Here is a 14,581-nt window from a genome sequence, read left to right on the forward strand (position 1 = left end):
TTATTTTTGAATAGCTAAGTCAGTGGCTTCCACATAACAAATGTTTCTCTTTTCCATGGAAATTTGAGACCACATGGTCCCTCACATCTTCTAGTAGAATTCTCCTAGTCTTTGCAGCATCCTCCTTCCATTGGGCTAATTGTTGTGCATATGACTATGGAGGTTTGCAATGTCAATTTTAACATAATCTAATACACCATTGTCATCTAGCATTGCTTCCATTCGATATTTCTAGGTTATGAAATTAAAGCTGCCCTCTAGGGCATACCTTAGCCCGTTGAAAGATATTCTCCTGATCCTCAAGAAAAACTGCTACAAGAAGTCTGCAAATTCAAAATTCTTGAGAGGAAAGTTCGAAATACTAGTTCTAATGTGAATTCAGGGCTCTGATACCATGTAGAAATTTGATAGAAATTGCAACTGCTCAAGAATTCTAACTAAAAGTTATGAGACACAATTCTACTCTACTAATCCACAGAATCAAATTCACAATATATAACAACATGCATAGACATGCAATAAGAAAAACCGCAAATACACAGTGATTTCTAGGGGAACCCAACTGGGAAAAACCCCTCAAGCCTCTTTTCTTTAATTAGTTCAATAGAGAAACTATTACAATTGCTAACTCCATCTTTGAGCTAAACCTACAAAAGAATAAATGTTTTCCTACTCAATGACAGACTTTGGCCAATACTTAGCCAAACATCAGCTCACCAAGGCTCTAATTTCCTTGCAAAATTCCTCAGGAAATTTTCCCCTATTGTTTAGGAATTTTTCTCTAATTGCTTGCACAATTCCCAAGGATTGATCATATGATCGCATGCAACACTTGTACACTCAAACTAGTTTACAACTGCTTGTTACACTTCCTTGTCATCTCCACTTCAGCTGAGGAACTCAGATTGTTTGCACGCACTATCTATTTTGAGGTTGATCAATTAGTTAGCTAACAAAACTCTGAAATAGACTATTGTCCCACTACACAACTAACCTTCAACTGACTCTAACAATAGTTAGAGGTCATTTAACTGAAAATAACTCAACTAGATCACTAAAATTTAGCAATCACACATGCATAACTGAACTCTAAGACCTCTAACTCGAATTTACTGAACTAATTGAGTGACAAGAACCATGTCACACAAGTTAACTGCCTCCAAGTTGTTCTATTGATGTGAAAATTCGATTTACTCAATTTGACTAAGGCTAAAGTCAAATTGAGTCTTTCTTGCTCCATTTTTTCAACATAAATAACACTTTCACGCTCATAATTTACACAATATTTCCCCCTATGTCAGTGTCACCCTCACCCATATATATCATAGAGAAAATCATAATATTATAATAAAACTGTCTTTTCTAATATTTTCCCCAGTACCCACACTCCCCCTTACCCTCATATATAAGGGTGGGCATATAAGGGTTGGGTTAGGGAAGTATTAGGAAAAATATTATAATTTAACCAATCTTTTCTATCACCCCTACTTGGGAAATTTAGAGAAAAACATAATTATGAGGGTGAAAGTGGTGGAAATATTGCGTAAATATTATAATTTACCAAATATTTCTCCCATCCCTATATAGAAAATATTGGGAAAAACATAATATTATTATAATATTATGTTTTTCCAATAATATATGATGTAGTGGTGGGGGTGTATGGAAATACTAGGTAGAGAGTTGGGGAGGAGTGGAATATGGGAAAAATATAGTCTCCCACCCCTATCATTGACGCGGTGAGAGGTGCAAGAAAAATATATGAGATATAGGGTAGGGGTGGTAGGAATAATTTAATTGATATTTCTTATGAGAGTGTGAAGGATTAATAAACATAAGGGAAAAACATATAATATATATTTTACTTGATATTTCCTCCATCCACCTATCTCTAATACATGTTTTACTCAATATTTCCTCCCTCCACTCATCTTTAATGAAAAAATTAATAATAATAATTAAGTGTATATTAAGATCAATTCATTTTTTCCGAGGTTTGATGTTTCCATGGGTCAGAATTCATTTGTTCCACGGAGAAATTGATGCGTGATATAGAATTCTTGGAGCGTATATTAAAATCAATTCTTGTGTCCCACGGAGAAATGTAGCGCATGTGAAAGTAATTAATGTTTGATGTTTCCATAGATCAGGATTCTTGGAGGGTATATTAAGATCCATTCATTCGTTCCACGGAGAAATTTAGCGCATGTGAAAGTAATTGTCGTGTGATGTTTACGTAAGTACTCGTCTCATTAAGATCCATTCATTCGTTTTAACTAGTGAAAGAATCGTCTGGCCGTGGTTCCTCGGCTCAATGAATGAATCAAATAAAAAGGAGTCATCTAATGTGATGAATTAGTGGTCGTCGCCGCCTTCTGAATTGGGGTGGACCTCGGGAGTGAGAGACGCCAACGGCAATATCAGATAAGAAAAATCATTATCCTGCATCCAAGTATTCTAAATATACATTCATCTATGTATTACATCGGATTCATCAGCTAAATAACAAATTTAGCTGATGTGAAAGAATCGATTGGTTATGCTTCCCTGGAGCAATGAGTGAACCAAATAACAAATATTCATTTAATTTGGTCAAATAGTCGTAGTCGTCGCCTTATGAATCGATGGACAGGAGGAAACCAAATTGCGAAATTAAAAATTAATTGGGAACAATTATTTCTATTTACGCCGTAAGGCCTAAAATGTGACCTGTGCGATCCTGAGCCATTGATTAGGCGTACCCTCTGAGAAAGACATCCCTAAAATGTGACCTGTGCGATCTTGAGCCATTGATTATGTGTGTTAGATGATTAGAGTGTTTTCTGCGGTTCGTTTAATGGATCATGAAAAGCCAGAACTGGCGTGCTGGCGATGAGACTCTTCTACTGTCGATGAGACTCTTCGCAGACACTGCCTGCTGGCGATGAGACTCTTCATGTCTTTCTTCCCTGCATACGTAGCAGCCTTGTGCTGTTACATCAATAGCAACCGCGCATGGAAAAAAAATAACATGACTTGAGTTTGACAGAAACTTGGCCCGCCGTTTTCCAGGCTCATCCAGATCATCCACGGTATCACGGTATCACGCACTGCAACGTTCGATTATCATTCGGAGCCTCTCTCTGCCCCAAAAGAAACTCCGAGATGGCGTCCCTTTCTTCCCAATCGAATGCCACCGTTTGCCCCCCAGTTACAGTAAAGCATACGAAGCTCTTCATCAATGGAGAGTTTGTAGATTCAATTTCAGGGATTTAATTTCTTGATCCATTGCAGAGTATTTTAAAGTCAAATCAAGATTTGTGTTTAGATCTTTAGGGCTGATTTATTTGTATCGTTGCAGGGAAAAAGTTCGAGACTTTGGATCCTCGAACAGGGAAAGTGATAGCGAGCGTATCAGAGGCCAGGCAAGAAGATGTGGATTTGGCTGTAAAAGCCGCTCGCGCAGCATTTGATCACGGGCCATGGCCTCGCATGTCTGGCTATGTAATAATTGTTATTAAAACTCTTCATCTTTTGCTGCATTATGTTGTTTTCTTGTTTTTTTCTCTTTTCCCTTTCTTTATCAATATTGTTCATCTTCTGCTATATTTATATTATGTTGTTTTCTGGTTTCTTTTCTGAGTTTTTTCTCTTTCTTCTTTTAACGGATTAGCTTGCTGCCAGTTCAGGAAAGAGGGTGCATTCTTCACAAGTTCGCGGATCCACTCTATGGCCTCATCCACTCTACCGGCCATCACAAGACCTGATATGAGGGTGTTGTAGTTTACTGTATTCATCTTGCATCCTCTAGCACGCATCTCATCAAGAAGCTTGAAAGCATCATCCATCCTTCCAGCCTTTCCAAGAGCATCAAAGAAGGCGTTGTAAGTGTAAACATTTGGATTACAACCTGACTTCTTCATCTATTTGAAAAGATCCCAGGCAATATGCATATGGTCAGCTTTACATAACCAATCAATAAGAGTATTGTAAGCAATAGTGTCAAGAGCAACGCCTCGATCTTTTGATTCTTCAAATACTCTGTGAGCGTCAAACACTCTTCCTGCTTTGCATAGGGATTTGATGAGAGAGCGTACCACATATATGTATTGACTACCACCCTTAGCCAACATTTCTTCATAGGTCAAGATTGCCTCATCCAACCTGCCCACTCTGCCTGGGCCATCAATTAGTGTTGCACAAGCAACATCATCGGGAAGCCGTCCCATCACATCATAGAACTCCTTGAACACTCTCAAAGCATAATCCATTTGCCCAGCGTTTGCAAGCCCTGGCAAAACAGTACCCATAGTTACAAGGTTTGGAGAAAATTTGTTTTTCATATCTTCAAAGAGCTGGCAAGCTTCATCAATTCTATTTGTTTTTATGAAACCATCAATTAGTATGTTGTAAGTTATCTCATCAGGGTAACACCCATTTTCTGTCATCTCTTGCATTATCTTGAAAGCCATATCTACCTCTTTATTCTTACAGAGACCATTCAACATTGAATTGTGTGTAATAACATTTGGTGGGCATCCCTTTTCCCTCATTCGTTGAAATAACTCTATTGCTTCCTTAACCTTGCCATCTTTGCCAAGCCCATCTACCAAAATATTATATGTTATAACAGTGGGGGGAAGATTCATCTACTGCATTTTGTGAAACATCTCCCATGCCTCGTCTGTTCTGTCTTCTTTGTAAAGAATATCAATCAAAGTATTGTTAGTGACAGTGTCTGGTTCACACCCACTTTCTATCATCTTCAAGGTCATCCCAATAGCTTCATCCACTTTTCCTGCCTTGGCATAGCAGCATATCATGATATTATACGTGATTACATCAGGGGACAGACCTGTCCGTTTCATTTCTTCAAAAAGTTCATTCACTTCTTTAATCCTTCCTACCCTCCCGAGGCTATCTATACAAACATTGAAGGAAACAACATTTGGAGAAATTCCTTTTTTCTTCATCTGCAGAAACACGTCATATGCTTCATCAGCCTCACCATTCTTTCCATGATAATCGATGAATAAGTTTTAGGTTAAAGATGTTGGATCACACCCTCTATTGTGCATAACCTGAAAAAATTTCTGTGCATCCTCCAACCTGTTATTCTTCAGAAGACCTCCAATCAACGAATTGTAAGTATACAGATTAAGAGAACTCCCTCTCTCCACCATTTCATCCAACACTGCAAGTGCCTCATCAATTTTTCCACCTGTGCATAGGGCGTTGATAATAGTAGTAAAGGTAACTACAGTTGGAGCACATCCATCAGCTATCATCTCCTTCCAAAGCTCCCATGCAGCATCGACAAGGCCACAATCCCCATATTTATCTATCAAATTATTGTATGTGATAGAATCAGGATTACATTTGTTGCTTCTCATCTCTTTCAGTAATGCTGTCGCCTCATCCAATCTACCTGCATTACAGAGAGCATCCATTAATGTGGTGAACAACACAACATCCGGTTTGCAACCCTCCTCCTTCATTTGTCTCCACAGACCCCATGCTTCATCGACCTTGCCAGCTCTCCCGTGTATCTTTATGTAGAGTGTGAAGGTGTACACATTGGGTCTCAAGCCAAATTTTCGCATTTCAACCAGAAGTCCCATCACCTGTCCTGTATCTCCCATTTCTCCACAGGCACCCATTAGTACAGAATAACATTTTAGGCTTGGCAACAATCCTTCCGAAATCATCTTCTTGTACACCACCACAACTTCTTTCCGAAACCCTGATTTGATTAGTAATCCTATAAGACCATTGTAAGCAAAGTCACTAAGCATAAGCCCAGATTTCTTCATCTTTTCCAGGGCTGAAGGAATTTGCTCCAAACCACCTGCTATTCCGAGGTTGCGGAGAATTATTAAATAGGTCTCGGAATTAAGCCTACAGCGTTGCTTTTGCATCAAATCTAAAACGCGTGCCATCTCCTTCACTATGCGGGCTCTTCCGAGGATTTCTAGCATGGTATTGTAGGAATATGTGGTGTGCATAAATTGTTCTTGTCTGGCAGCCGAGAAGAAAAAACCCAATGCCTGCTTTGGATCAGAATATGATTTAAGGACTTGTATTACATAGTCGAAAGTTAACCCACTGGCAGTACCTGCCTGATGTATTGGCGGGCAAGTCTGTTAATTTTGGGATTTGGATGCGCGTTAATTGCCAGTACAGTTTGTACGCAAGAGACCTTCATTGAACACAAATTGAAAGATAATGCCCCACTTGTTTTTCTTCCTCTTTTGGACCGAAAGTGCCCCACTGTAGCAGACCCTTCTCCTACTCCTGCTTTGTATGTACAACTACAGACTAATTCCACTTCTCTTCCATTGGAAATTCCTATTAAACATGTGTCCATTACTCCTACCACGGATAACTAAATTACAGCAATTCAAAGGGGCCCAAAGGGTTTACTGTCTGAAATGCAAATAGATTTTCACAGAATGATAAAAACATCAGACACAATCAGACTAACCCGTTAAAAGTATGCGTACAGGGCATGAAATTCAGAGGCAGAGGAGATACCTCCTTCGAGTGCTATGTGCCAGTGTCCATTTAGACTGGTTCGGTCTCATGAAGGGACGTTATCTTGAGCGAGTGGCCGGACCTGCCTTCTGTTTTCGACCTCCCATTTTGTATTACACGCAGAGGCACTTACTACTTGGCCTCCTTAAATCTATGAAGAATAACGTTACTGTCTTCAAATCATAAAGGAAAATGGTTTTGATCCGTTGAAGAAAGTGATACATTGCAAGAACATTGGTATTAAGAACATTTTATATTTTATGGCAATATACGCAGATTGGTGCTACACTTTTTGATCATTGACCATCTAATTATCTGTTTTGGACTTACAATATCAGCTTTCATGTCTGGACAGGATTTTTAGAGCCATTTAATTCTTCTATTCCCCTTTCTGAGGCTTTGAATGACCAATTTAGGATGGATCTCTATCAAGAGGTCCTTCAGTATGTGCTTGGATGTGGAGGTTGTTGAATCTTAGTTGGATATGAGAGATTCTCTCCAACAAGATTTTCTCCTAGAATAGAATGTGGAGTTAAGTTGTTGTTGGCTTGAAGTCTCAATGGAATAGTATATTTATCTTTAGTTGAAAACCTCCATGTCTAAATTCGCATTGAACTAGATGGAATAAACAATACAATGTGTTTATGTGTGTTATGATTGTATTTTTGTGAATTATTGTGTTTCTTATTCAATTCTTTTGAAGTAAATTTGTTACAATAGTTTAGTTATTTTGAGAGCTAATCCTTGAAATAATTGAAGAAACCACAAAAGAGAAACTCTGTACATACATGTTTCCTATCATGTTGGAAACTCTATACATAAAGTAACTGACATTTATGTGGAACAACTTGCTCTTTTTGTCCTTCCCAAATTCTTCAAGGATCTCTTAAAGTACATAATTGTTTTATAAGCTTCGTAAGAACCTTAATATGTTCCTGGGTTGGAAAACTAAAATGGTATTTTATTATTAAACAAGGTCATTCTATGTAGGGTTGAAATTTGATATCCTACCTCACAAGTTAAGAATTTTTTATGAGAAGTTCTAATTTAAATACTCATTTCATCTAATGTTCAAATTTTAATTCTTTAGTTGATCTTTTAATGTACACAATTGTTCCTTCTCAAATTCTTTACTCATCCTTTTCAAATTCTTCAATAATCCTTTATTGTATACAACTCTTTTATCAAGCTTCCTAAAGCTTTAGTATATTCTTAGAATACAAAAATAAAATGATATCTTGTTCTTTAACAATTCATTTTATGCATGGTTGAGAGAAAAATGCATATTATGCTAATTGAGGATTGCTTCTCGCTTGTCGAACTTATAGTATTGAATTCAACACACTAACACTTTACAACAATGAACTAACAATATTCATGATGAAAATAGCAATATGGAAGATTCATCTGCATAATGAAGGTGGCAATATGGGAGATTCCAATATGAAAATAGCAATATGGAAGATTCATCTGCATAATGAAGGTGGCAATATGGGAGATTCCAATCACTTTCCAAGGCATTTTTTAAAATGTGGATGTGACAAAAGGTTGTTGTGGAAGGTGTTGTTTGTATATGGGAAATTTCTTGATCATTGTGTATAATCCTAATGTTGATAGATATGTCTACTAAGTGGTTCCAGTTAATGGGGCATTGATTTGAGCGTTCAATATATTCTTATTCTTTATCAAAGTATTCTTTTGTTGTATTTGTGTTCTTCAATTTATGCCTTACGGCGTTTCCTTTGCAACATCTGGTGCAAATGCTAGTTATGCTTTAACCGCTTACCATCCTTAAATTTTGTCCATGAAACTCATACAATTTTGATGTGTGGCTTTGTGAATGTGTCGACGAATTGTTCTTTCAATTTACAAGATTACAATAGCTTTTTACATTATTTACCAATGAAGTGATATGTGATATCAATATGCTTTAATATATATAAGGTACACTTTTAGTTGGTCCTGTTTTTTAAATAGATGACTCAATAATCCATGTAATTAGACTATTGTTAGTGTTACTAATTATCTAATCTATTTCAAATAATGAGATTGTAACAATTGAAATAAGATGAAAAACATACACTGGAATAATCTTTTTGTCATTTATAATAATTGCAAAATTAGTCATCATTGCGATATTATTACACTATAATATATCATGTATATGTTCCAATTCGAATCTTTTGGAAACTCCATGAACTTGGTAATAAAATTAACAATATATATAATGTGTACTCTAGTTTTAATGAAATACATAAGACTATCAATCAATCTTTTTAGTAGAGTTAGATTTATGTTGCATCTTATTTATATTTCACTAAGATTTATTCATATTGTAATTGGAGTTTGTGTTAGTTTATAGTTCATCATCCCATACCTCTTCAACACATCCATGACATACCTTGAATTTTTATTTTTAACCTAAATCTATTTGATGACTTCAGTATCAAGAAGGAATCTCATTCATTCTGCATTTGAAAATTCATGCCTCATAGTGAATTTAAACTTTTTTACTAATAGATTCCCCATGAAGATTATATTATCAACACAAACAAATAATTAGAATTTGTTCTTGCTCATTCACCTTTGCATACAATGTAGGATCATTGTTTTTTTGCTAAATCCACCACAAATCACATATGAACCAATCATGCTATGCCAAGCTCTAGGAACTTTGCACATGTTTTTATGTACTATGACTAAGACAACACTGAATTTACATTTAACAACACTGAATTTACATCCATCTAATGAACTTTGCACATGTTTTTATGTACTATGACTAAGACAACTTTAACTGTATCTAAAATTGTAACTGGCATAAATGCCTCACCATTATCCTCTCTACATTGCTATGAAATTTTTTTTGCTATTAATCTATCTTTATACTTTTAAACTTTACATTTCTCATTGAGCTTTATTCTGTAAACCCATTTTATAGTTGTGCAATCTTTACCTTTAGGAAATTCTACTAAATCCCATGTATCATTCTTCTTTATGGAATCCATCTCTTCATGCATTGCTTTGTCCCAATTTTTATTTTTTGTTGCTTCTTCAAAACATATGGGTTAACAAGTAAACAATGCAAAATTTGAATTCACATATAAGCCTTCATAAAATTTTCTCAAACTTCTAGTCTTTCTAGACCTTAAGGAATCAATTGTAGGAATAGAATCGTTGCTTGATTGAGTAGTAGGAGTAGACTAAGTAGTTAGACTAAATGATTCACCTTGAATAGAGTGTCTTGGATTTCTTGGAGTGCTTTTAGTTGATGATTCGGTTTGTGAACCTTGCTATCTTCTTTTAACAAATTATTCCTTTGCCTTGTCTTCTACTTAAGGTATTGTTTCTCCAACTATTATAGATTTGTCAATGTTTCCATCCCATGTTTAACCCATGTTTCATTTTCTTTAAATTCTAAATATTTGATAATTGACAATTTATTTCTTATTGACTTGGAGTCATAATTGTACTCAATAAAAATGCACTTTCCACTTCTATAATCTAGCTTCCTTCACAACTCTTTGGCCACATGAGCATATGCCACACAACCAAATACTGTAAAGTATTCTACACTAAAAATCATATCTGTCCACACTTCATGGAACTTTGTTGTTTATAATTTTAGTGGGATATTTGTTCAAAACATAAACTTAGCAAGCTATTACTTCTCTCCATAAAAAAATTGATAAATGTTTTTCCTTTAACATGCTTCTAGACATATTCATTTTGACCCTATTCTTCCTCTTAGCTATACCATTTTGTTGTATTCTGTACATTGTTGTGAACTATCTTTTGATCCCATGATGCTTGCAGAAGTTATGAAAATCTTTTCAATCATACTTACCTCCTCTATCTAATCTTAACACTTTAATCTAATGATCACTTTTCTTTTCTACCATTACCTTGAATTATCTACACTGTGTCATATTTTTTTTCAAGAAAATAGACCCAAGTATTGCGCTATAATCATCTATGAAAGTTAAGAAATAGTAACTTCCTTCAAGTAATTAGGTTTGTTTTAGACCACATAGATTTTTATGAACAAGCTGCAATGGGGCCCTTGCTCTATGAGACATCCTTAGGAAAAATGTATTTTTATCGCTTTGCTAGAATGCATGTCTCACATAAATTGGTTGGATCTTAATTGGGCAATAGTCACTTGACCATATTTTACTAGTGTAATAGTTTAAATCCATGAAAATGTAAATGATCTAAATTCAAATGCCATAATAAAAAAAATATTCTCATAAATTTCCTTTTGAGCAAATGAGTTATTCCGTCGATTATATTTGATGGTAAGAAAATACATTTTATTCTTCATTATTTTTATTGTTGCAGTTAACATCTTACTAGACCATTTATTATATATAAAATAATCACGTCTCTTAAAAATTACATTATATCCCTTTTTATTTTTTTAATAAATTTCCAAATACCAAAAAGATTATATTTCAAACTTAAAGCATAATACACATCTGGTACTATGTACCTTTTCAAATCTCGAGTTTTTATTTATTTATATCAGTTGCATGAATAGAGGATGAAACCACACAATTAAACAAATAAATAACTCACAATAAAACCAGGCAATAGAATACAATAGAACTGAACCTCTACTGATTCAAATCACTTGAATGTGAATGGTTTGAGAATAGAAAAATAAATAAACACAAAAACTCATAGAAAGATCGTTCAATTTTCTTTTTGAAAACTAATAGTATCTGCTCTAATTCTAACTCCTGTACACATGCTTATATCTTCCCTTATATTATTTTATATAAATTACCGAAAACTATAAAACTATCTTCATCTATAATGTATTACATTCATTCATTTCCTCCGAGGGGAACCGTGATCACTGTTCATCTATAAAGTACTACATTTATTCATTTGCTCCGACGAGAAATTTAAGTGTTGCCAAAGAATCTATTGGTATGCTTCAATGGAATAGACGACGACTAATAAAATTTAATGAGCGTATATTGTTAAAAAAGTTTGATGTTTTCACCGACGATTTATTTTGAATGTCATTTTTTAATTAAGGAGAAATGACTAATACTTATATTATTTATTTATTGTTAAGTTATTTTTCTTAAAACAAATGTTAATTAATTTTATTAAATATAATTTATTTATAAATTATATAAAATATTTTTTTTGGGCATAGTTTAGTTGGTGATCATTATTATATGAAGTATTATGTAAACTAAAATATTCAAGGTTCAAATCTCTTGGAAGTAATCTAATTTACAAAGAAGAAGGAGGCAAGTTATAGATTTAGAAACATAGTGGCAGTAAACCAAATCGACCCCATGTAAGTGAATACGAGGCTAACTTAATTGCTATTTCTAGTTTTTATATATATATATATCAAATTCACAAAAATAAGTATATAGAGTATAATATCAAATATAAATTAGTTAAATTATACGTGTGTGTGTGTTTGTCAAATTTTTTAATATATTAGATTTTAAGGGTTTTATTTTTTAAGATAGCCAAGGTTCAAAATTATGATTGTTGAGAGAATATTCAAAATAAAAATATCCATGTTAAGAGTTGGTGTGGTTTAGATTTAATCCCAAGTGATTTTGATGGCTTAGATACCCCTAGGTAAAGGTTTCTAAATGTTCCACTTTTTCTCTTTTCAAGGCATATTTTTAGTAATTTTGTTCTTGTATGATATGTAAAATCTAAGTTCTTAAATGGTTTTTTAGAAGACTTGATTTCTTTATACATTCAATAATGTAATTTAAATTAAAAATTACAATACCACTAAGAATTTTATCCTACAATTCTAGCAAAATGGCAAAAAAATATAACAATTAGACTAAACCATTTCTTAGACCATAAATTACTCCAAAATGAGAATCACATTAACAAACTAACATAAAAACATACACAAACTCACACACACATATTCAAAACAAAAGAACATAGTATTCCATTATGATTTAACAAAATACAATATCATATATGCTTATGGCATTCCAAGAGATCTGGGAAACCAAGATGCCTATGAAAATTTCCATTATTGAACATATACATATAACGAAGGAAGCTAAAAAAAAATATGTGTTTATTCCTTCATTAAAGTAATCACTAAATTTGACTTTGTCTAGCTAAAAAATAACTTGTTTGCCAACCATCCAGTGCCCAAATATACGTCTCATATGTATCTTGAGCCACCTCTGAACCTGTATGGAAGAATAGCAAAGAAAATCAAATAGATCCCAGAGTACTATGTGTGATAAAGACTGATGCACCCCACAAAAATAGAGATAAGAATCCTTCAGTCAGAATGTAGACATTCTCCTTAAAACATATATAATTCTCCATAAAATTCCATTTGAGAAAGGAACTGCTAAGGTACATATCAAATCAATGAGGCACTACTGACAGAAAAATCAATTATTCTCATGGGTGGAGCTAGAGAAGGTTGAGCATTCCTTCCCTATTTTCATTAAATTCCCATTGACCCTTAGCCAACACTAGTCCTCTTTATGAAAGGAGGTTGGTTTCATGATTTCCTTCTCTATATACATGGAAGAAGGAGAGATGTGATACATTCCTGACCCCATTAATGATGTTTTGATACAAAGGAAGGAGAGTGCGATTTTTTATCTTTGATTTCTCATTCATCCGAATGATCACGTTTAGGGAGTCACCATAAAACTATCTCACTTATGTTTAGGAATTTTCCCAATTGAAGAAGTTTGAGAAAAACTATTTTAGAAAAGTTATTAGTAGCAGATCCATTATTATGTGGTTCAGATCTTTTTGTCAGGCCAGGCAGTAACTCCTCAAAAGCAATTAGTTATATTCATTCGGGTTGGTATTTATTATATACATGAGGGAGAGACTGTTCATTTCATCTCCCGGTGACTCTTCATATTTTCCATTATTTATTTACATCAGTTACACTTATTCACCCAATCCTGATGATTAGGTGTCAACATTCCACCCCTTAATCTAAAGGGATGTTAGTGAGTCCAAGCATCATTCTGAATCTTTCAAGCTTTTCTCTTCCAAGCGCTTTGGTGAAGATGTTTGCAATTTGCTCATTAGTGGAACAATGCCAGAGATGGATTGTTTTGGCCTCAACATGATATTGAATCAAATGATATTTAGTATTGATGTGCTTCTTTCGATCATGGAACTTTGGGTTCTTGGCCAACTTTATTGTTGAGGTATTGTCAATCATGAGTGGAGTCGATTGTACTTGTTTTACCTACAAATCTTCAAGAATTTTCCTGAGCCACACAATTTCTTTTGTTACTTCAACTGCTGCCACATATTCTGCTTCTATTGTGGAATCTGCTGGAACTGATTGTTTGCGTGATCTCCAGGAGACAACTCCTGGTCCAAGACTCATAGCATAACCTGAAGTAGATACCCCAGTTTCTTTGTCTCCATTGAAGTTTGAATCAGAGTATCCAATCAAGTTGAAGTCGTCCACCTGTGTATACTTGATTCCAAAGTCTTGAGTTCCCTTCAAGTACCTTAGAACTCTTTTTGTAGCAAACCAATGTCCCTCACAAGGCTTTTCGATAAACCTGGAGAGGATTCCAACAACAAATGAAATGTCTGGTCTGGTAGTAGCGAGGTAGTTGAGACTTCCTACAAGCTTTCTATACTTTGTTGCATCCTCAAATTCTTTTCCTTCAATGGATGTGAGCTTTAAGTTTTGTTCCATTGGAGTAGTAAGAGGATTTCATTCTGTCATGCCAAACATGTTCAACAGATCTCTAATGTACTTCTTTTGAGAAAGAAATATGGACTTCGGATGTTGAGTTACTTCAATACCAAGATAGTAATGAACATAGCCCAAATCAGTCATTTCAAAACCTTTCCCCAATTCCTTCTTTATGGATGCAATGTAGCTTTCATTGTTCCCTGTCATCAAAAGATCATCTACATATGCCACAAGATATACAACTGTTTTTCCAACTTTCTTGACAAATAAAGTTTCATCATCAAGATCATAATGTTTGAAATTGAGTTTGAGAAGATGCTCAGTTAGTTTTTCATACCAGGCTCGTGGTGCTTGTTTGAGGCCATACAAGGA

At 34.6% G+C, this 14,581-nt stretch overlaps 1 pseudogene; it reads right to left on the minus strand.

Annotated features, from left to right (window-relative positions):
* Window positions 1-3,593: 3,593 nt before the first annotated feature.
* LOC149160410 (uncharacterized) overlaps window positions 3,594-14,581 on the minus strand; it is a 62,722-nt pseudogene continuing 51,734 nt past the window's right edge.

This window comes from Pinus tabuliformis, chromosome 5_2, assembly GCF_031772625.1.
Source record: "Pinus tabuliformis cultivar Carrire ecotype Pingquan chromosome 5_2, CPIR1, whole genome shotgun sequence".
NCBI lineage: Eukaryota > Viridiplantae > Streptophyta > Pinopsida > Pinales > Pinaceae > Pinus > Pinus tabuliformis.